This window comes from Zea mays, chromosome 10 (assembly GCF_902167145.1).
Source record: "Zea mays cultivar B73 chromosome 10, Zm-B73-REFERENCE-NAM-5.0, whole genome shotgun sequence".
In the NCBI taxonomy this organism is placed as follows: Eukaryota; Viridiplantae; Streptophyta; class Magnoliopsida; order Poales; family Poaceae; genus Zea; species Zea mays.
In genome coordinates, this window is record NC_050105.1 from 137639807 (window position 1) to 137664498 (window position 24692).

Consider the following 24692-nt stretch of genomic DNA (forward strand, 5'->3'; position numbering starts at 1 on the left):
CTGAACAACCTTCGGTCAACAGGAGTGCTTGCTCATGTGTACTTGAACATGCAATTCTTGGCGCATTCTTCTGTAAGTTTTTAGTAATACATGAGAGTAGCAAAGAGTTTAACCTCTAAGATGTCTTCAGATATGAAAATTGAGTAAAATGGTTATCTATTATTATCCATCTAAAGAATACATGTAATACATGTAAGTGTATGCTCTCGTCATACCAAGGCTCATGGTATTAGTAGTTGTTGATAGGATAACACTCATTTTAGCTTTTACTAATTGTCGTCAAAACACTGTTGCAGTTAACGAAGCGGAGCACCTGAACTAGCAGTCACGTCTGCAATATACACACTAGCAAAACACTCCTGTAACACTAAACAGTTCATGCATATCCTTGACTGAAGACGATGTTGCAAAGGTTTCAGACATCAGCTTTGGCGTTGACAAGAAACAAGATGACGAGTACAATGCTCCTGATGAGTACAACGCAGTGTATAAGTTTGCTTTGTACTGCTTGAGACCATCTCTGGAAGGCGTTCATATTTTGATGACGATGTGCTCCTATATTTTCCTTTCTGAATACCAAATTCTTTAATGTGTCCTCTTGTGTGGAATCAAGTTCCTAATTTAGCTAGAGCAATACTTGAAAGAGGAATCACAATTAGTTGTTTTTCATGTGATTATATAACAATTTCTCGTAAATGAATATAATGCTGACTAATTTACTGTTTGTGTGAATAGGTGTTGGCAAAATCTTCTAAGATGGTTCCTGACTAATTTATATGTTCCGTTGCAACGCACGGGCACTGACCTAGTATAAAAAAAGACTACTTGGTCCAAGAGACCACTATGAACCTGTTTAGTTCAGTTTTATTTTAATGGGCTTTCTAGAAAATATGGCTATGAGAAGAATTTAATTGTACGAAAAATCCATCATAAGGATTACACACGGAGAAAGATAAAAGTGTTCATACATTTCAAGATTTATGTCGGGGACCATAATTAGGGGTACCCTCAAGACGCCTAATTCTCAGCTGGTAACCCCCATCAGCATAAAGCTGCAAAGGCCTGATGGGTACGATTAAGTCGGGGATCAGTCCACACGAGTGACTCGATCACGCTTCGCCCGAGCCTAGCCTCGGCCAAGGGCAGCCGACCTCGAGAGACTTCCGTCTCGCCCGAGGCCCCCCATTTTACGGCGGACACACCTCCGGCTCGCCCGAGGCCTTGGCTTCGCTTAGAAGCAACCCTGACTAAATCGCCGCGCCGACTGACCAGGTTGCAGGAGCATTTAACGCAAAGGTGGCCTGACACCTTTATCCTGACACGCGCCCCCCGGCAGAGCCGAAGTGACCGCCGTCACTCCACCGCTCCACTGACCAGTCTGACAGAAGGACAGCGCCGCCTGCGCCACTCCGACTGCAGTGCCACTCGACAGAGTGAGTCTGACAGGCAGTCGGGCCCTGCCAAAGGCGCCATGGGAAACTCCGCTCCGCCCGACCCCAGGGCTCGGACTCGGGCTAAGACCCGGAAGACGGCGAACTCCGCTCCGCCCGACCCCAGGGCTCGGACTCGGGCTAAGATCCGGAAGACGGCGAACTCCGCTCCGCCCGACCCCAGGGCTCGGACTCGGGCTAAGACCCGGAAGACGGCGAACTCCGCTCCGCCCGACCCTAGGGCTCGGACTCGGGCTAAAGACCCGGAAGACGACGAACTCCGCTCCGCCCGACCCCACGGCTCGGACTCGGGCTAAGACCCGGAAGACGACGAATCTCCGCCTCGCCCGACCCTAGGGCTCGGGCTCCGCCCTGGCCTCGGCCAAACGAACTCCGCTCCGCCCGACCCCAGGGCTCGGACTCGGGCTAAGACCCGGAAGACGGTGAACTCCGCTCCGCCCGACCCCAGGGCTCGGACTCGGGCTAAAGACCCGGAAGACGACAAACTCCGCTCCGCCCGACCCCAGGGCTCGGACTCGGGCTAAGACCCGGAAGACGACGAATCTCCGCCTCGCCCGACCCCAGGGCTCGGACTCTGCCCTGGCCTCGGCCAAACGATCTCCGCCTTGCCCGACCCGGGGGCTCGGGCTCGGCCTCGGCAACGGAAGACAGACTCGACCTCGGCTTCGGAGGAGCCCCCACGTCGCCCTGCCTAGGGCACAGGCCCGCCACGTCAACAGGAAGCGCCATCACCAACCTACCCCGAGCCGACTTGGGTCACGAAGAACAAGACCGGCGTCCCATCTGGCCAGCTCCGCCGGATGGGCAATGATGGCGCCCCCCAAGCTCTGTGACGACGGCGGCTCTTAGCTCTCTTACGGCAGCAGGGCGACGTCAGCAAGGACTCGACCGCTCCAACAGCTGTCCCTCCGCCAGGCTCCGTCGCTCCTCCGACAGCCACGACATCACGCCAGCAAGGTGCCAAGACTTCTCCGGCTGCCACATTGGCATGTACCCAGGGCGCTAGCTCTCTCTCTCCGCTAGACACGTAGCACTCTGCTACCCCCCATTGTACACCTGGATCCTCTCCTTACGACTATAAAAGGAAGGACCAGGGCCTTCTTAGAGAAGGTTGGCCGCGCGGGACCGAGGACGGGACAGGCGCTCTCTTGGGGCCGCTCGCTTCCCTCACCCGCGTGGACGCTTGTAACCCCCCTACTGCAAGCGCACCCGACCTGGGCGCGGGACGAACACGAAGGCCGCGGGACTTCCACCTCTCTCACGCCCGACTCCGGCCACCTCGCCTCTCCCCCCTTCGCGCTCGCCCACGCGCTCGACCCATCTGGGCTGGGGCACGCAGCACACTCACTCGTCGGCTTAGGGACCCCCCTGTCTCGAAACGCCGACAGTTGGCGCGCCAGGTAGGGGCCTGCTGCGTGCTGACGAACAGCTTCCCGTCAAGCTCCAGATGGGCAGTCTCCAGCAACCTCTCCGGCCCGGGACGGTGCTTCGTTTCGGGACTCTTGAGTTCATGTCCTTCGACGGCAGCTACGACATGATACTTCTTCCACCGCCGCGCGACAACGACAATGGCGGCCGACAACCCGCCCGCCGGCGGCGGAATCGACGACACCTTCCCCGCGTGGTGGAAGAACAACATTCGAGCTCGCTCCGTTCTCTCCCCCGCCAACGGAGGAGGAGGCGGGGCCATCAAGGCCAAGCGGGAGGCCGCGCTTCGTTGGCCGTCGAGCGAATTGACGCCCCCGACGCCCCGACGGAAGGCACGCCGGACGTCGACCTCGCGTTTGAGACGAAGGCAAGCGCCGTCCCCCCGCGACACGCTGATCCCGAGCAAGAAGACGACGCCAGTGCGCTCGCGGAAGGCCTGCAGGACGTCGCCCTCGTACCTGGGACGACGGTGCAACCAGTCCCCGATGTGACAACGTCGCTCCTCGTCGACCAAAAGGAACCGACTAACTCCCATCTTACGTCATTTCGACTCGGCCTCAACCCGCCAAACGACCTCGCTTTGGCGGGCACTCTCATTGAGGCAAGTGCAACCCCACTGGGGTTTCGTATGCGGTCGCCTTGGGACCGGTTGACGGACGTCTCAACCTACGGGCCCTCTGGGTCCGAGGAAGATGACGATCCCAACATCTGTTGGGATTTCTCCGGACTTGGCAACCCCGGTGCCATGCGGGACTTCATGACCGCATGTGACTACTGCCTCTCCGACTGTTCCGACGGAAGCCGCAGCCTTGACGACGAGAGCTGCGGCCCAAGCCGCGAATGTTTCCACATCGAGCTAGGGGATCCTTCCGAAGGCAACCATCTCGGCATGCCGGAGGATGGTGATCTTCCTAGGCCGGTGCCTCGCGCCGACATCCCACGGGAGCTAGTTGTGGTCCCCGCTCCGGCGGGGGGTTACGACCCACAACTCGAGCAAGTCCGCGAGGTGCAGGCCAGGCTCAATGAGGGAACAGGAGCGCTTGAGCCGATCCGTCGGGACGTCGGGCAGGTATGGGCGGGCCAACCCCTGGCCGGAGAAATACGTCACCTGCCCCAAGGTCTCCAGCACCGCGTCGCCAGCGATGTCAGGGTCAGGCCGCCGCCCACATCCAGCGGGGTTGGTCAGAACCTGGCAGCCGCGGCGATGCTCCTCCGCGCGATGCCGGAGCCATCAACCACCGAGGGTCGGCGAATCCAGGGAGAGCTCAAGAATCTCCTGGAAGGCGCTGCGGCCCGACGGGCCGAGAGCACTGCCTCCCGAAGGCAGGGATATCCCTCGGAACCTCATGCCGCGACTTCCCGATTCATGCGGGAAGCCTCGGTCTACACCGGGCGCACGCGCAACACCGCGCCTGCGGCCCCGGGCCACCTCGGCAATGAGCACCATCGACGCGACCGACGGGCCCACCTCGACGACAGGGTGCGCCGAGGCTACCACCCCAGGCGTGGGGGGCGCTACGACAGCGGGGAGGATCGGAGTCCCTCGCCCGAACCACCTGGTCTGCAGGCCTTCAGTCGGGCCATCCGACGGGCGCCATTCCCGACCCGGTTCCGACCCCCGACTACTATCACGAAGTACTCGGGGGAAACGAGACCGGAACTGTGGCTCGCGGACTACCGTCTGGCCTGCCAACTGGGCAGAACGGACGACGACAACCTCATCATCCGTAACCTCCCCCTGTTCCTCTCCGACACTGCTCGCGCCTGGTTGGAGCACCTGCCTCCGGGGCAGATCTCCAACTGGGACGACTTGGTCCAAGCCCTCGCCGGCAATTTCCAGGGCACATACGTGCGCCCCGGGAATTCCTGGGACCTTCAAAGCTGCCGGCAACAGCCGAGGGAGTCGCTCCGGGACTACATCCGGCGATTCTCGAAGCAGCGCACCGAGCTGCCCAACATCACCGACTCGGATGTCATCGGCGCGTTCCTCGCCGGCACCACTTGCCGTGACCTGGTGAGCAAGCTGGGTCGCTGAAAGTCGCCTAGAGGGGGGGTGAATAGGGCGAAACTGAAATTTTCAAATATAAACACAACTACAAGCCGGGTTAGCGTTAGTAACAGAGAAACAAGTCCGCGAGAGAGGGCGCAAAACAAATCCCAAGCGAATAGCCAAGTAAGACACGGAGATTTGTTTTACCGAGGTTCGGTTCTTGTAAACCTACTCCCCGTTGAGGAGGCCACAAAGGCCGGGTCTCTTTCAACCCTTCCCTCTCTCAAACGATCCACGGATCGAGTGAGCTTTCTCTTCTTAATCACTTGGAACACAAAGTTCCCACAAGGACCACCACAAGTTTGGTGTCTCTTGCCTCAAGTTACAAGTGAGTTTGATTGCAAAGAAAGGATCAAGAAAGAAGAAAGCAATCCAAGCGCAAGAGCTCGAAAGAACACAAGCAAATCACTCTCTCTAGTCACTAGGGCGTTGTGTGGAATTTGGAGAGGATTTGATCTCTTTGGTGTGTCTAGAATTGAATGCTAGAGCTCTTGTAGTAGTTGGGAAGTGGAAAACTTGGATGCAATGAATGGTGGGGTGGTTGGGGTATTTATAGCCCCAACCACCAAAAGTGGCCGTTGGGAGTCTGTCTGTTCGATGGCGCACCGGACAGTCCGGTGCACACCGGACAGTCCGGTGCCCCCTGCCACGTCATCACTGTCGTTGGATTCTGACCGTTGGAGCTTCTGACTTGTGGGCCCGCCTGGGTGTCCAGTGCACACCGGACATCTACTGTTCCTTGTCCGGTGTGCCGGAGTGGGCGCGCCTGACATCTGCGCGCGCAGAGCGCGCATTAAATGCGCGGCAGAGAGCCGTTGGCGCGGAGATAGCCGTTGCTCCGGGGTTGCACCGGACAGTCCGGTGCACACCGGACAGTCCGGTGAATTTTAGCGGACTAGCCGTTGGAGTTTTCCCGAAGCTGGCGAGTTCCTGAGGCTGACCTTCCTTGGCGCACCGGACACTGTCCGGTGTACACCGGACAGTCCGGTGAATTATAGCGGAGTCGCCTCTGGAAATTCCCGAAGGTGACGAGTTTGAGCTGGAGTCCTCTGGTGCACCGGACACTGTCCGGTGTACACCGGACAGTCCGGTGCTCCCAGACCAGAGGGCCTTCGGTTCCCATTTTGCTCCTTTGTTGAATCCAAAACTTGGTCTTTTATTGGCTGAGTGTGAACCTTTTACACCTGTGTAATCTATACACTTGGGCAAACTTAGTTAGTCCAAATGTTTTGTGTTGGGCAATTCAACCACCAAAATTAATTAGGGACAAGGTGTAAGCCTAATTCCCTTTCAATCTCCCCCTTTTTGGTGATTGATGCCAACACAAACCAAAGCAAATATAGAAGTGCATAATTGAACTAGTTTGCATAATGTAAGTGCAAAGGTTGCTTTGAATTTAGCCAAAATACTTACAAGATATGCATGGATTGTTTCTTTCTTATATAACATTTTGGACCACGTTTGCACCACATGTTTTGTTTTTGCAAATAGTCAAAGGTAGATGAATAAGATTTTGCAAAGCATTTTCAAGATTTGAAATTTTCTCCCCCTGTTTCAAATGCTTTTCCTTTGACTAAACAAAACTCCCCCTAAATGAGATCCACCTCTTAGTGTTCAAGAGGGTTTTGATATACCATTTTTGAAATACTACTTTCACCCCCTTTTGAACACAAAAGGAAAACCAATTGATAATATTCAACACTAAGTTTTTGAAAAAAAAGGTGGTGGTGCGGTCCTTTTGCTTTGGGCTCATTTCTCCCCCTTTTTGGCATGAATCGCCAAAAACGGAATCATGAGAGCCCTCGAAGTGCTATCTTCCCCTTTGGTCATAAATAAATGAGTTAAGATTATACCAAAGACGAAGTCCTTTTGCTTGGAATTCTCCCCCTAAAGATGGAGAGAAGCGCGGAGTGGCGGCGAAGGATGAGTTTCGGAGTGGAAGCCTTTGTCTTCGCCGAAGACTCTAATTTCCTTTCAATATACCTATGACTTGGTTTGAGAAAGACTTGAAAACACATTAGTCATAGCACATGAAAGAGACATGATCAAAGGTATATAAATGAGCTATGTGTGCAATCTAGCAAAAGAAATTGCTTGAATCAAGAATATTGAGCTCATGCCTAAGTTTGGTAAAAGTTTGTTCATCAAGTGGCTTGGTAAAGATATCGGCTAATTGATCTTTAGTGTTAATGTAAGAAATCTCGATATCTCCCTTTTGTTGGTGATCCCTAAGAAAATGATACCGAATGGCTATGTGCTTAGTGCGGCTATGCTCGACGGGATTGTCGGCCATTTTGATTGCACTCTCATTATCACATAGCAAAGGGACTTTGGTTAATTTGTAACCGTAGTCCCGCAGGGTTTGCCTCATCCAAAGTAATTGCGCGCAACAATGGCCTGCGGCAATATACTCGGCTTCGGCGGTGGAAAGAGCGACCGAATTTTGCTTCTTTGAAGCCCAAGACACCAAGGATCTTCCCAAGAACTGGCAAGTCCCCGATGTGCTCTTCCTGTTGATTTTGCACCCCGCCCAATCGGCATCCGAATAACCAATCAAATCAAATGTGGATCCCCGAGGGTACCAAAGCCCAAACTTAGGAGTATAAGCCAAATATCTCAAGATTCGTTTTACGGCCGTAAGGTGGGATTCCTTAGGGTCGGATTGGAATCTTGCACACATGCAAACGGAAAGCATAATGTCCGGTCGAGATGCACATAAATAGAGTAATGAACCTATCATCGACCGGTATACCTTTTGATCCACGGACTTACCTCCCGTGTCGAGGTCGAGATGTCCATTGGTTCCCATGGGTGTCTTGATGGGCTTGGCATCCTTCATCCCAAACTTGTTTAGAATGTCTTGAATGTACTTTGTTTGGCTAATGAAGGTGCCCTCTTGGAGTTGCTTGACTTGGAATCCTAGAAAATACTTCAACTCCCCCATCATAGACATCTCGAACTTCTGTGTCATGATCCTACTAAACTCTTCACATGTAGACTCGTTAGTAGACCCAAATATAATATCATCAACATAAATTTGGCATACAAACAAGTCATTTTCAAGTGTTTTGGTAAAGAGTGTAGGATCGGCTTTTCCGACTTTGAATCCATTTGCAATAAGGAAATCTCTAAGGCATTCATACCATGCTCTTGGGGCTTGCTTGAGCCCATAAAGCGCCTTAGAGAGCTTATAGACATGGTTAGGACACTCACTGTCTTCAAAGCCGGGAGGTTGCTCAACATAGACCTCTTCCTTGATTGGTCCATTGAGGAAGGCACTCTTCACGTCCATTTGATAAAGCTTAAAGCCATGGTAAGTAGCATAGGCCAATAATATTCGAATTGACTCAAGCCTAGCTACGGGTGCATAGGTTTCACCGAAATCCAAACCTTCGACTTGGGAGTATCCCTTGGCCACAAGTCGAGCTTTGTTCCTTGTCACCACACCATGCTCATCTTGCTTGTTGCGGAACACCCATTTGGTTCCTACAACATTTTGGTTAGGACGTGGAACTAAATGCCATACCTCATTCCTAGTGAAGTTGTTGAGTTCCTCTTGCATAGCCACCACCCAATCCGAATCTTGTAGTGCTTCCTCTACCCTGTGTGGCTCAATAGAGGAAACAAACGAGTAATGTTCACAAAAATGTGCAACACGAGATCTAGTGGTTACCCCCTTATGAATGTCGCCGAGGATGGTGTCGACGGGGTGATCTCGTTGGATTGCTTGGTGGACTCTTGGGTGTGGCGGCTTTGGTTCCTCATCCTCCTTGTCTTCCTTATTTGCATCTCCCCCTTGATCAATGCCATCATCTTGAGGTGGCTCATTTGCTTGATCTTCTTCTTCGTCAACTTGAGCTTCATCCTCATTTTGAGTCGGTGGAGATGCTTGCATGGAGGAGGATGGTTGATCTTGTGCATTTGGAGGCTCTTCGGATTCCTTAGGACACACATTCCCAATGGACATGTTCCTTAGCGCGATGTATGGAGCCTCTTCTTCACCTATCTCATCAAGATCAACTTGCTCTACTTGAGAGCCGTTAGTCTCATCAAACACAACGTCACATGAGACTTCAACTAGTCCAGTGGACTTGTTAAAGACCCTATATGCCCTTGTGTTTGAGTCATAACCAAGTAAAAAGCCTTCTACAGTTTTAGGAGCAAATTTAGATTTTCTACCTCTTTTAACAAGAATAAAGCATTTGCTACCAAAGACTCTAAAATATGAAATGTTGGGCTTTTTACCGGTTAGGAGTTCATATGATGTCTTCTTGAGGATTCGGTGAAGATATAACCGGTTGATGGCGTAGCAAGCGGTGTTGACCGCCTCGGCCCAAAACCGATCCGAAGTCTTGTATTCATCAAGCATGGTCCTGGCCATGTCCAATAGAGTTCTATTCTTCCTCTCCACTACACCATTTTGTTGAGGTGTGTAGGGAGAAGAGAACTCATGCTTGATGCCCTCTTCCTCAAGAAAGCCTTCAATTTGAGAGTTCTTGAACTCCGTCCCGTTGTCGCTTCTTATTTTCTTGATCCTTAAGCCAAACTCATTTTGAGCCTGTCTCAAGAATCCCTTTAAGGTCTCTTGGGTTTGAGATTTTTCCTGTAAAAAGAATACCCAAGTGAAGCGAGAATAATCATCCACAATAACTAGACAGTACTTACTCCCGCCGATGCTTATGTAAGCGATCGGGCCGAATAGATCCATGTGTAGGAGCTCCAGTGGTCTGTCGGTCGTCATTATGTTCTTATGCGGATGATGGGTGCCAGTTTGCTTCCCTGCTTGGCATGCACTACAAATCCTGTCTTTCTCAAAATGAACATTTGTTAGTCCTAAAATGTGTTCTCCCTTTAGAAGCTTATGAAGATTCTTCATTCCAACATGTGCAAGTCGGCGATGCCAGAGCCAACCCATGTTAGTCTTAGCAATTAAGCAAGTGTCGAGTTCAGCTCTATCAAAATCTACCAAGTATAGCTGACCCTCTAACACTCCCTTAAATGCTATTGAATCATCACTTCTTCTAAAGACAGTGACACCAATATCAGTAAAAAGACAGTTGTAGCCCATTTGACATAATTGGGATACGGAAAGCAAATTGTAATCTAAAGAATCTACAAGAAAAACATTGGAAATAGAATGGTCAGGAGATATAGCAATTTTACCCAATCCTTTGACCAAACCTTGATTTCCATCCCCGAATGTGATAGCTCGTTGGGGATCTTGGTTTTTCTCATATGAGGAGAACATCTTTTTCTCCCCTGTCATGTGGTTTGTGCACCCGCTGTCGAGTATCCAACTTGAGCCCCCGGATGCATAAACCTACAAAACAAGTTTAGTTCTTGACTTTAGGTACCCAAATGGTTTTGGGTCCTTTGGCATTAGACACAAGAACTTTGGGTACCCAAACACAAGTCTTTGACCCCTTGTGTTTGTCCCCAACATATTTGGCAACTACTTTGCCGGATTTGTTAGTCAAAACATAAGATGCATCAAAAGTTTTAAATGAAATATTATGATCATTTGATGCACTAGGAGTTTTCTTTCTAGGCAACTTAGCATGGGTTGGTTGCCTAGAGCTAGATGTCTCACCCTTATACATGAAAGCATGATTAGGGTCAGAGTGAGACTTCCTAGAATGAATTCTCCTAATTTTGCTCTCGGGATAACCGGCAGGGTATAAAATGTAACCCTCGTTATCCTGAGGCATGGGAGTCTTGCCCTTAACAAAGTTAGACAATCTTTTAGGAGGGGCACTAAGTTTGACATTGTCTCCCCTTTGGAAGCCAATACCATCCTTAATGCCCGGGCGTCTCCCATTATAGAGCATACTTCTAGCAAATTTAAATTTTTCATTCTCTAAGTTATGCTCGGCAATTTTAGCATCTAGTTTTGCTATATGATCATTTTGTTGTTTAATTAAAGCCATATGATCATGAATAGCATTAACATCAATATCTCTACATCTAGTACAAATAGATACATGCTCAACAATAGATGTAGAGGGTTTGCAAGAATTAAGTTCAACAATCTTAGCATGAAGAATATCATTTTTATCTCTAAGATTGGAAATGATAGTATTGCAAACATCTATTTCTTTAGCCTTAGCAATTAAATTTTCATTTTCTACTCTAAGGCTAGCAAGAGCAATGTTCAATTCTTCAATCCTAGCAAGCAAATTATCATTATTATCTCTAGGATTGGGAATTGAAATATTACAAACATGTGAATCAACCTTAGCATTTAAACTAGCATTTTCATTCCTAAGGTTGTCAATCATCTCACGGCAAGTGCTTAGCTCACTAGATAATTTTTCACATTTCTCAATTTCTAGAGCATAAGCATTTTTAACCTTAACATGTTTCTTATTTTCTTTAATTAGACAATCTTCTTGGGAATCCAAAAGGTCATCCTTTTCATGAATAGCACTAATTAATTCATTTAGTTTTTCTTTTTGTTCCATGTTAAGGTTGGCAAAAAGGGTACGCAAATTATCTTCCTCATCACTAGCATTATCATCACTAGAGGTTTCATATTTAGTGGAGGATCTTGATTTTACCTTCTTTTTGCCGTCCTTTGCCATGAGGCACTTGTGGCCGACGTTGGGGAAGAGAAGTCCCTTGGTGACGGCGATGTTGGCGGCGTCCTCGTCGTCGGAGGAGTCGCTAGAGTTTTCATCGGAGTCCCACTCCCGACAAACATGGGCATCGCCGCCCTTCTTCTTGTAGTACCTCTTCTTCTCCTTTCTTCTCCCCTTCTTGTCGTCGCCTCGGTCACTGTCACTTGATATAGGACATTTAGCAATAAAATGACCGGGCTTACCACATTTGTAGCAAACCTTCTTGGAGCGGGACTTGTAGTCTTTCCCTCTCCTTTGCTTGAGGATTTGGCGGAAGCTCTTGATGACGAGCGCCATTTCCTCATTGTCGAGCTTGGAGGCGTCGATTGGTTGCCTACTTGGTGTGGACTCCTCCTTCTTTTCTTCCGTTGCCTTGAATGCGACGGGTTGAGCTTCGGATGTGGTGGGTTCGTCAAGCTCGTTGATCTTCCTCAAGCCTTCGATCATGCAATCAAAACTTACAAAATGCCCGATTACTTCCTCGGGGGTCATTTTAGTATATCTAGGATTACCACGAATTAATAGAACTTGAGTAGGGTTAAGGAAAATAAGAGATCTTAGAATAACCTTAACCACTTCGTGGTCATCCCACTTTACGCTCCCGAGGTTGCGCACTTGGTTCACCAAGGTCTTGAGCCGGTTGTACATGTGTTGTGGCTCCTCCCCTTTGCGAAGCCGGAACCGACCGAGCTCCCCCTCGATCGTTTCCCGTTTGGTGATCTTGGTGAGCTCATCTCCCTCGTGCGCGGTTTTGAGCACATCCCAAACCTCCTTGGCGCTCTTCAACCCTTGCACTTTGTTATACTCCTCTCTACTTAAAGAGGCGAGGAGTATCGTTGTCGCTTGAGAGTTGAAGTGCTCGATTTGGGCCACCTCATCCTCATCATAATCCTTATCCCCTATGGACGGTACCTGTGTACCAAACTCAACAACATCCCATATACTTTTGTGGAGTGAGGTTAGATGAAATCGCATTAAATCACTCCACCTAGCATAATCTTCACCATCAAAAGTTGGTGGTTTGCCTAATGGGACGGAAAGAAGAGGTGCATGTTTAGAAATGCGAGGATAGTGTAGGGGGATCTTACTAAACTTTTTACGCTCTTGGCGTTTAGAAGTTACGGAGGGCGCGTCGGAGTCGGAGGTCGATGTTGATGAAGTGTCGGTCTCGTAGTAGACCACTTTCCTCATCCTCTTTTGCTTGTCCCCACTCCGATGCGGCTTGTGGGAAGAAGATTTTTCCTTCTTCTCTTTGTGGTGAGAAGAAGATTTCTTCTCCTTCCCTTTGTTGGAGGAGATCTTCTTCTTCTCCCTCCTCTTGGTGTGGGACTCTTCCGATGAAGTGCTCCCTTGGCTTGTAGTGGGCTTTTCGACAGTCTCCATCTCCTTCTTGGCGTGATCTCCCGACATCACTTCGAGCGGTTAGGCTCTAATGAAGCACCGGGCTCTGATACCAATTGAAAGTCGCCTAGAGGGGGGGTGAATAGGGCGAAACTGAAATTTTCAAATATAAACACAACTACAAGCCGGGTTAGCGTTAGTAACAGAGAAACAAGTCCGCGAGAGAGGGCGCAAAACAAATCCCAAGCGAATAGCCAAGTAAGACACGGAGATTTGTTTTACCGAGGTTCGGTTCTTGTAAACCTACTCCCCGTTGAGGAGGCCACAAAGGCCGGGTCTCTTTCAACCCTTCCCTCTCTCAAACGATCCACGGATCGAGTGAGCTTTCTCTTCTTAATCACTTGGAACACAAAGTTCCCACAAGGACCACCACAAGTTTGGTGTCTCTTGCCTCAAGTTACAAGTGAGTTTGATTGCAAAGAAAGGATCAAGAAAGAAGAAAGCAATCCAAGCGCAAGAGCTCGAAAGAACACAAGCAAATCACTCTCTCTAGTCACTAGGGCGTTGTGTGGAATTTGGAGAGGATTTGATCTCTTTGGTGTGTCTAGAATTGAATGCTAGAGCTCTTGTAGTAGTTGGGAAGTGGAAAACTTGGATGCAATGAATGGTGGGGTGGTTGGGGTATTTATAGCCCCAACCACCAAAAGTGGCCGTTGGGAGTCTGTCTGTTCGATGGCGCACCGGACAGTCCGGTGCACACCGGACAGTCCGGTGCCCCCTGCCACGTCATCACTGCCGTTGGATTCTGACCGTTGGAGCTTCTGACTTGTGGGCCCGCCTGGGTGTCCAGTGCACACCGGACATCTACTGTTCCTTGTCCGGTGTGCCGGAGTGGGCGCGCCTGACATCTGCGCGCGCAGAGCGCGCATTAAATGCGCGGCAGAGAGCCGTTGGCGCGGAGATAGCCGTTGCTCCGGGGTTGCACCGGACAGTCCGGTGCACACCGGACAGTCCGGTGAATTTTAGCGGACTAGCCGTTGGAGTTTTCCCGAAGCTGGCGAGTTCCTGAGGCTGACCTTCCTTGGCGCACCGGACACTGTCCGGTGTACACCGGACAGTCCGGTGAATTATAGCGGAGTCGCCTCTGGAAATTCCCGAAGGTGACGAGTTTGAGCTGGAGTCCTCTGGTGCACCGGACACTGTCCGGTGTACACCGGACAGTCCGGTGCTCCCAGACCAGAGGGCCTTCGGTTCCCATTTTGCTCCTTTGTTGAATCCAAAACTTGGTCTTTTTATTGGCTGAGTGTGAACCTTTTACACCTGTGTAATCTATACACTTGGGCAAACTTAGTTAGTCCAAATGTTTTGTGTTGGGCAATTCAACCACCAAAATTAATTAGGGACAAGGTGTAAGCCTAATTCCCTTTCAGTCGCAAGACCCCCACCAGGGCGAGCGAGCTGATGGACATCGCCACCAAGTTCGCCTCTGGCCAGGAGGCGGTCGAGGCTATCTTCCGAAAGGACAAGCAGCCCCAGGGCCGCCCATCGGAAGAGGCTCCCGAGGCGTCTGCTCCGCGCGGCGCCAAGAAGAAAGGCAAGAAGAAGTCGCAATCGAAACGCGACGCCGCTGACGCGGACCTTGTCGCCGCCGCCGAGTACAAGAACCCTCGGAAGCCCCCCGGAGGTGCAAACCTCTTCGACAAGATGCTCAAGGAGCCGTGCCCCTACCATCAGGGGCCCGTCAAGCACACCCTCGAGGAGTGCGTTATGCTTCGGCGTCACTTCCACAGGGCCGGGCCACCCGCCGAGGGTGGCAGGGCCCGCGACGACGACAAGAACGAAGATCACCAAGCAGGAGAATTCCTCGAGGTCCGCGACTGCTTCATGATCTACGGTGGGCATGCGGCAAACGCCTCGGCTCGGCACCGCAAGCAAGAGCGCCGGGAGGTCTGCTCGGTGAAGGTGGCGGCGCCAGTCTACCTAGACTGGTCCGACAAGCCCATCACCTTCGACCAGGCCGACCACCCCGACCACGTGCCGAGCCCGGGGAAATACCCGCTCGTCGTCGACCCCGTCGTCGGCAACGTCAGGCTCACCAAGGTCCTGATGGATGGGGGCAGCTGCCTCAACATCATCTACGCCGAGACCCTCAAGCTCCTGCGCGTCGATCCGTCCTCCGTCCGAGCAGGCGCTGCGCCCTTCCACGGGATCATCCCTGGGAAGCGCGTCCAGCCCCTCGGACGACTCGACCTCCCCGTCTGCTTCGGGACGCCCTCCAACTTCCGAAGGGAGACCCTGACATTCGAGGTGGTCGGGTTCCGAGGAACCTACCACGCCGTACTAGGGAGGCCATGCTACACGAAGTTCATGGTCGTCCCCAACTACACCTACCTGAAGCTCAAGATGCCGGGCCCCAACGGGGTCATCACCGTCGGCCCCACGTACAAACACGCGTTCGAATGCGACGTGGAGTGCGTGGAGTACGCCGAGGCCCTCGCCGAGTCCGAGGCCCTCATCGCCGACCTGGAGAACCTCTCCAAGGAGGTGCCAGACGTGAAGCGCCATGCCGGCAACTTCGAGCCAGCGGAGACGGTTAAGGCCGTCCCTCTTGCCCCCAGTGGCGACACCACCAAGCAGATCCGGATCGGTGCCGGGCTCGACCCCAAATAGGAAGCAGTGCTCGTCGACTTTCTCCGCGCAAACGCCGACGTCTTTGTGTGGAGTCCCTCGGACATGCCCGGCATACCGAGGGATGTCGCCGAGCACTCGCTGGATATTCGGGCCGGAGCCCGACCCGTCAGGCAGCCTCTGCGCCGATTCGACGAGGAGAAGCGCAGAGTGATTGGCGAAGAGATCCACAAGCTAATGGCAGCAGGGTTCATCAAAGAGGTATTCCATCCCGAATGGCTTGCCAACCCTGTGCTTGTGAGGAAGAAAGGGGGGAAATGGCGGATGTGCGTAGACTACACTGGTCTCAACAAAGCATGTCCGAAGGTTCCCTACCCTCTGCCTCGCATCGATCAAATCGTGGATTCCACCGCTGGGTGCGAAACCCTGTCCTTCCTCGATGCCTACTCAAGGTATCACCAGATCCGGATGAAAGAGTCCGACCAGCTCGCGACTTCTTTCATCACGCCGTTCGGCATGTACTGCTATGTCACCATGCCGTTCGGTTTGAGGAATGCGGGCGCGACGTACCAGCGGTGCATGAACCATGTGTTCGGCGAACACATCGGTCGCACAGTCGAGGCCTACGTCGATGACATCGTAGTCAAGACAAGGAAGGCTTCCGACCTCCTCTCCGACCTTGAAGCGACATTCCGATGTCTCAAGGCGAAAGGAGTCAAGCTCAACCCTGAGAAGTGTGTCTTCGGGGTGCCCCGAGGCATGCTCCTGGGGTTCATCGTCTCCGAGCGAGGCATCGAAGCCAACCCGGAGAAGATCGCGGCCATCACCAGCATGGGACCCATCAAGGACTTAAAAGGCGTACAGAGGGTCATGGGATGCCTCGCGGCCCTGAGCCGCTTCATCTCACGCCTCGGCGAAAGAGGTCTGCCTCTGTACCGCCTCTTAAGGAAGACTGAGTGTTTCGCTTGGACCCCTGAGGCCGAGGAAGCCCTCGGAAACCTGAAGGCGCTCCTTACCAAGGCGCCCGTCTTGGTGCCCCCAGCTGATGGAGAAGCCCTCTTGGTCTACGTCGCCGCGACCACTCAGGTGGTTAGCGCCGCGATTGTGGTCGAGAGGCAAGAGGAAGGGCATGCACTGCCCGTTCAGAGGCCGGTCTACTTCGTCAGTGAAGTGCTGTCCGAGACCAAGATCCGCTACCCACAAGTTCAGAAGCTGCTGTATGCTGTGATCCTGACGAGGCGGAAGTTACGACACTACTTCGAGTCTCATCCGGTAACTGTGGTGTCATCCTTCCCCCTGGGGGAGATCATCCAGTGCCGAGAGGCCTCGGGCAGGATCGCAAAGTGGGCGGTGGAAATCATGGGCGAAACAATCTCGTTCGCCCCTCGGAAGGCCATCAAGTCCCAGGTGTTGGCGGACTTCATGGCCGAATGGGTCGACACCCAGCTGCCGACGGCTCCGATCCAACCGGAGCTCTAGACCATGTTTTTCGACGGGTCGCTGATGAAGACAGGAGCCGGCGCGGGCCTGCTCTTCATCTCGCCCCTTGGAAAGCACCTGCGCTACGTGCTGCGCCTCCATTTTCCGGCGTCCAACAATGTGGCCGAGTACGGAGCTCTGGTCAACGGGTTGCGGATCGCCATCGAGCTAGGGGTCAGACGCCTCGACGCCCGCGGTGATTCGCAGCTCGTCATCGACCAAGTCATGAAGAACTCCCACTGCCGCGACCCGAAGATGGAGGCCTACTGCGATGAGGCCCGGCGCCTGGAGGACAAGTTCTTCGGGCTCGAGCTCAACCACATCGCTCGGCGCTTCAACGAGACTGCAGACGAGCTGGCTAAAATAGCCTCGGGGCGAACGACGGTCCCCCCGGACGTCTTCTCCCGGGATCTGCATCGACCCTCCGTCAAGATCGACGACACCCCCGGGTCCGAGGTACCCTCGGCACAGCCCGAGGCGCCCTCGGCACAGCCCGAGGTACCCTCGGCCCCCGAGGGTGAGGCACTGGGCGTCGAGGAAGAGCAGAGCGGGGCCACGCCTGATCGAGATTGGCAGGCCCCGTACCTGCAATATCTCCGCCAGGGAGAGCTACCCCTCGACCAAGTCGAGGCTCGGCGGGTAGCGCGACGCGCCAAGTCGTTCGTCTTGCTGGGCGATGAAGAGGAGCTCTACCATCGCAGCCCCTCGGGCATCCTCCAGCGATGCATCTCCATCACCGAAGGTCGGGAACTACTGCAAGAAATACACTCGAGGGCTTGCGGCCATCATGCAGCGCCTCGAGCCCTTGTCGGGAATGCTTTCCGGCAAGGCTTCTACTGGCCGACGGCGGTGGTTGACGCCACTAGAATTGTCCGCACCTGCGAAGGGTGCCAATTCTATGCGAAGCAGACCCACCTGCCCACTCAGGCTCTGCAGACGATACCCATCACCTGGCCTTTCGCTGTATGGGGTCTGGACCTCGTCGGTCCCTTGCAGAAGGCGCCCGGGGGCTACACGCACCTGTTGGTCGCCATCGACAAATTCTCCAAGTGGATCGTGGTCAGGCCCCTGAACAGCATCAGGTCCGAGCAGGCGGTGGCGTTCTTCACCAACATCATCCATCGCTTCGGGGTCCCAAACTCCATCATCACCGACAACGGTACCCAGTTCACCGGCAAAAAATTCTTGGATTTTTGCGAGGACCACCACATCCGGGTGGACTGGGCCACCGTGGCTCATCCCATGTCAAATGGGCAAGTAGAGCGTGCCAACGGCATGATTCTACAAGGGCTCAAGCCTCGGATCTACAACGGCCTCAACAAGTTCGGCAAGCGATGGATGAAGGAACTCCCCTCGGTGGTCTGGAGCCTAAGGACGACGCCGAGTCGTGCCACGGGTTTCACGCCGTTTTTCCTGGTCTACGGGGCCGAAGCTATCTTGCCCACTGACCTGGAATACGGCTCCCCGAGGACGAGGGCCTACACCGACCAAAGCAACCAAGCTAGCCGAGAAGACTCGCTGGACCAGCTGGAGGAGGCTCGGGACAGGGCCTTACTACACTCGACGCGGTACCAGCAGTCCCTACGACGCTACCACGCCCGAGGGGTCCGGTCCCGAGACCTCCAGGTGGGCGATCTGGTGCTTCGGCTGCGGCAAGACGCCCGAGGGAGGCACAAGCTCACGCCCCCCTGGGAGGGGCCATTCGTCATCGCCAAAGTCCTGAAGCCCGGAACATACAAGCTGGCCAACAATCAGGGCGAGATCTACGGCAACGCTTGGAACATCAAACAGCTACGTCGCTTCTACCCTTAAGATGTTTTCAAGTTATTCACATACCTCGCACCAACGCAGAGTTTAGTCATCAAGGAAGGGTCGGCCTCGCCTCGGCGAAGCCCGACCCTCCCTCGAGGGCTAAAAGGGGGGAGACCCCCTCTACGTCGAATTTTTTCTCGAAAAAAAAGATCTCTTTAGCAGGATTTCTTTCGTGCTTCTTGACTACTTCGGAAAGCAGATCCTGGAAACGACGGAGTACACGTAAGCAGCCAAGGCTGACCGAGCCGAGGGACTCCTACGCCTCCGGGATACGGATACCTCACTCATCACCTTCTGCGATAAGTAACTCGCGTTCGGATAAAGCGACTCCGTGGACCGAACAAGTCTTCACGTTCGGAAGCTCTCCTGCCGAAGCAGTCCTTCAAGCTTTCTCGACTAAGTCGGGGACAGGGCCTCACGGATGGGTGAAAGTACGCGTAAGCGGCAAGGCCGACCGAGCCGAGGGACTCCCACGCCTCTGGGATACGGATACCTCACTCGTCCCTTCCGCGAGAAGCAACTCTCGCTCACACAAACATCCCTGTTACCGACAGAGAGTCCAGATGCTCGAAACAAGAGGAAAAAAGACGCGGCTTAGCAAGCACGGCGAGGGTGTGTTTCCTGGCCTCGACGGCCGCAGAAGGCACACGCTACAAGACGATCTGATCCTGCAGGCTCGGGTCTTCACGCTGAAGGGTGCCGTAGCACCCTCGGCATCGACGACGTCTTCAGCGAAGTCCGACCCAACCTCGGACGGCGGCGCAATCAAGGACTTCTCCGGGAATCCGGCCCGAGCAGGCGGCTCGGCCGGTTACCCCAGGGGCCTCGGCCAACCGTCTTCCAAGGGCGCCAGCCCGACCCGAGGCCTCGGCTGATCGACTCCGGCGTCGGCTCCGCTGACGGACAACCCGGCTAGGATCCGGCCAACCAGGTTCCCATTCTCGAGCCAACTCCGCCTCTGTTCATACTGATATCGCTACCCCTGGCCTCGGCTCATCGAAGAGCGGCCGAGGGGTCTCTTTAACTAAGCTAGAGGAGCCCCAGACAACAAGGCCGATCGAGCCGAGGGATTCCTACGCCTCCGGGATACGGATACCTCACTCGTCACCTTGACACGGGGCGACTCATGCTTAGTGAAGCGGTTCAGATAATTAACAGGCGAGACTTATTGCTCAAAAATGAGGAAAAAACACGGCTCCGTGCCGAAATTACATACATGTTCAGGCCTCGACAGCCACAATGAACAAAAAACACTGGCATTCGAAGTGCCGTTACAAACGGAACTCCGGTTCCCCCTCCGCAGGTACGAACAACCCCCCTCCGAGGGGGAAGGCCTGCGGAGCAACGGAAAGCCGACGAACGGCGCGCCGTCACCTGCTCCAGCAGCGGCGACGACGGCGACTTCTGCTCCGGGGGGTCGAACAGCGGCAGCACTGACCTCAGGGCGGGTGCTGCTGCCAGGAGGCCCCCGCCCACGCCAAAACTCGTGAGGCAAGGACGGGCAGAAGGCCGTAGAGTTGGAGGTCAGTCCGTGGCCGACCCCGGCTATCTCGCCGGCAGCAGAACCTCTTCAAGCTGCCGTGGCGGATGCCGGCACCGCGAGCGGCTCCGAAGCCACTCGCGCCCGAAAGCCAGGCACGCTGCAGCTGCCAGCGCCACGGACGACGGCCGCCCTTCCCTCCGATCACTGAGTGAAGGAGCGGGCCACCGCCCGCGCAGGGGCCGACCCCAACTCGGCACTCTCCCCCCCAGCCTTGGTGATGAAAATCCTTGAGGCTGAGGGAGGGGCAGAGGCCGCAGCCCGGCTCGCTTTCCCCCACCATCAAGCCGGAGGTCGCCATCCTGGGTGACCACCGGTGGAGGGGTGCGACCGGGCTGCATGATGAAAATCCTTGAAGCCGAACGATGGCTGAGAGGTACCAACTCCCATGGAGTTGCGTTCCTCCAACGAGGAAGCGGAAAGACGGCGGGTACCCCCCATCCGGGGGCTTGGAAGATGGAAAGACGCGACGCTTAAGGGAGGAAGAAGACATGGTTGCCTTCCGAAAGGAGTCTCCCTCCTTTTAAAGGCAACTCTCCCTACGTGCGCCCCCAGACGCTACGGGCTGAGTCTTCTCCAACATGCTCCGAGGCCATCCCCTGCGACTCGGGGGCTGGGTCCCGCATGTCATGCAAACCGACTCAGGGCAGAAGAAGCCAAACCACCGCGCGTGGTGCGCACAACCGCCCAGCGGTTACAAGCGACCCCCCACTTTTGCCCAGACCAACAGGCGGAAGGGGCGGGCAGCCATGCAGGCGGCATGCAACCGCGCCAGGTGGACGCGCTTCTCCGACTTCTGACACGCCAGCTTGGAGGCCCAGGCCCACGCGTCGCGCAACCAGCGCGCCAGTTGCTGCATGCAAGCAACCGCGCCACCACTTGTGCCACTGTCGCGCCTCTTCGGTTGCGGAGCCTATGCCGCGACTCGAGGCGACCAGCACACGACCCAGCGCGCGCCAGCCTGGCACGACGGTCAACACGGCCAAAAGTGGGCCGGCAGTAATGGCAGTGGCAGGCGGGCGGGCGCAGCAGTCACGTCGTTAGCCAGGCTCACGTCCCGTCCTGGGACAGCAAGAGAGCCTCCTCCCACGGCGTGAAGACGGTGCACCCGTGATCCGTTCCTCGAACGGCTCGCGCATGCGCAACGGCCGCCCCGCCAACCACTCGCCCCGTCGCATTAACTCCGCGGCGGGACAGGCGGCGATTCTGGCAAGAGAAGCGGACGACGCTTCGCCTTCGCCGCAATAACCGCGTCAAAAAAAGGTACGCCACGTCGTTCGATTTCGTATCCTTTTACTTTTTCCTCTTTCTCTATCTCTTGCAACAGGGACCGGGAAAGGGGGATACCCCGAAAAGGATCCTTCTCCGCGAAGGAACCGGGCTCCGAGCCCCTCCCTACTGATCAGAGGTTCGAAGACTGGCCCTCCGAAGGGTTCAACAGTCGCCTCAGATCGCGTGGGCCCGACACCCACTACTGGTCAGGGGTTCGAAGGCCAGCCCCCCGAAGGGTTCCATGGCCGCCTCAGGCTACTCGGGCTCCGCGCCCACTACTGATCAGGGGTTCGAAGGCTGGCCCCCGAAGGGTTCACAGTCGCCTCAGACACCGAGCGAGGGATGACCAGGGGTACGTTCGATACATAACCGAGGCTCGGGCTGCGCTCCCGAGGTACCCTAGGACATTTTCGAGACCAGCGGGAACGATCTTGTAACGAAATCCCATCGGAGGGAGGCATCGAGCCCTCGGACCCCGTCGCCAGGGGACCGGGTCCGGCAAATCACCCGCAGGTACTTTTGGGCGTGCCTCTGGGCCCCTAGCCGACCCCCAACGAACGGGGCACGGACGTCCACTCGGATTACCCGCTTGCAGCTCACCGGAGACACCATGTTCGGTGCCCATCGAGGGTAACATGGCGCACTCCCCCCCTCCTCCTTGCGGAAAGGCGACGTAGGGGCGTATGTAAAAAGTCGAGTCTGTCCCTGATCGTCCTCTCGCCCTGTGCGGAGGCTCGGGGGCTGCTCTCGCAAACCCGGCTCCGGCCAAACCGTTGACAGCGTCAACATACCAGCCCGAGAGCTTGGGACCCGACCGTGCACCCGGGCTACGGCCAGTTCGCATGAGGGAACAACCAGACCAGCCGAAGCATTACGCAAGGCATTAAGACCTCGAAGGAGTGTAACCACTCCTCCGAGGCCTCGGGGGCTACACCCGGCGGGTGCGCTCGCGCGCACCCACCGGAACGAAATGCAACCGAGAAAGGCTGGTCCCCTTGCAAAAAAGTGCGACGAAAGCCTCCAAGTGAGTGCTAACACTCCCTTCGAGGCTCGGGGGCTACTGTCGGGGACCATAATTAGGGGTACCCTCAAGACGCCTAATTCTCAGCTGGTAACCCCCATCAGCATAAAGCTGCAAAGGCCTGATGGGTACGATTAAGTCGGGGATCAGTCCACACGAGTGACTCGATCATGCTTCGCCCGAGCCTAGCCTCGGCCAAGGGCAGCCGACCTCGAGAGACTTCCGTCTCGCCCGAGGCCCCCCATTTTACGGCGGACACACCTCCGGCTCGCCCGAGGCCTTGGCTTCGCTTAGAAGCAACCCTGACTAAATCGCCGCGCCGACTGACCAGGTTGCAGGAGCATTTAACGCAAAGGTGGCCTGACACCTTTATCCTGACACGCGCCCCCCGGCAGAGCCGAAGTGACCGCCGTCACTCCACCGCTCCACTGACCAGTCTGACAGAAGGACAGCGCCGCCTGCGCCACTCCGACTGCAGTGCCACTCGACAGAGTGAGTCTGACAGGCAGTCGGGCCCTGCCAAAGGCGCCATGGGAAACTCCGCTCCGCCCGACCCCAGGGCTCGGACTCGGGCTAAGACCCGGAAGACGGCGAACTCCGCTCCGCCCGACCCCAGGGCTCGGACTCGGGCTAAGACCCGGAAGACGGCGAACTCCGCTCCGCCCGACCCTAGGGCTCGGACTCGGGCTAAGACCCGGAAGACGGCGAACTCCGCTCCGCCCGACCCCAGGGCTCGGACTCGGGCTAAAGACCCGGAAGACGACGAACTCCGCTCCGCCCGACCCCAGGGCTCGGACTCGGGCTAAGACCCGGAAGACGACGAATCTCCGCCTCGCCCGACCCTAGGGCTCGGGCTCCGCCCTGGCCTCGGCCAAACGAACTCCGCTCCGCCCGACCCCAGGGCTCGGACTCGGGCTAAGACCCGGAAGACGGCGAACTCCGCTCCGCCCGACCCCAGGGCTCGGACTCGGGCTAAAGACCCGGAAGACGACGAACTCCGCTCCGCCCGACCCCAGGGCTCGGACTCGGGCTAAGACCCGGAAGACGACGAATCTCCGCCTTGCCCGACCCCAGGGCTCGGACTCCGCCCTGGCCTCGGCCAAACGATCTCCGCCTTGCCCGACCCGGGGGCTCGGGCTCGGCCTCGGCAACGGAAGACAGACTCGACCTCGGCTTCGGAGGAGCCCCCACGTCGCCCTGCCTAGGGCACAGGCCCGCCACGTCAACAGGAAGCGCCATCACCAACCTACCCCGAGCCGACTTGGGTCACGAAGAACAAGACCGGCGTCCCATCTGGCCAGCTCCGCCGGATGGGCAATGATGGCGCCCCCCAAGCTCTGTGACGACGGCGGCTCTTAGCTCTCTTACGGCAGCAGGGCGACGTCAGCAAGGACTCGACCGCTCCAACAGCTGTCCCTCCGCCAGGCTCCGTCGCTCCTCCGACAGCCACGACATCACGCCAGCAAGGTGCCAAGACTTCTCCGGCTGCCACATTGGCATGTACCCAGGGCGCTAGCTCTCTCTCTCCGCTAGACACGTAGCACTCTGCTACCCCCCATTGTACACCTGGATCCTCTCCTTACGACTATAAAAGGAAGGACCAGGGCCTTCTTAGAGAAGGTTGGCCGCGCGGGACCGAGGACGGGACAGGCGCTCTCTTGGGGCCGCTCGCTTCCCTCACCCGCGTGGACGCTTGTAACCCCCCTACTGCAAGCGCACCCGACCTGGGCGCGGGACGAACACGAAGGCCGCGGGACTTCCACCTCTCTCACGCCCGACTCCGGCCACCTCGCCTCTCCCCCCTTCGCGCTCGCCCACGCGCTCGACCCATCTGGGCTGGGGCACGCAGCACACTCACTCGTCGGCTTAGGGACCCCCCTGTCTCGAAACGCCGACAATTTAGAAAGTGACAGATTTCTCATATCGCGAAGATTCGACAGATATCTTTTCATGTTGATTTTGTACGATTTTTATAAAAGTGATTCTCATAAAAACAAAATGTAAAGCTGACATTTGGTAGTCCAAGTTGTAATTAGGGTCACCTAGTGTGTGG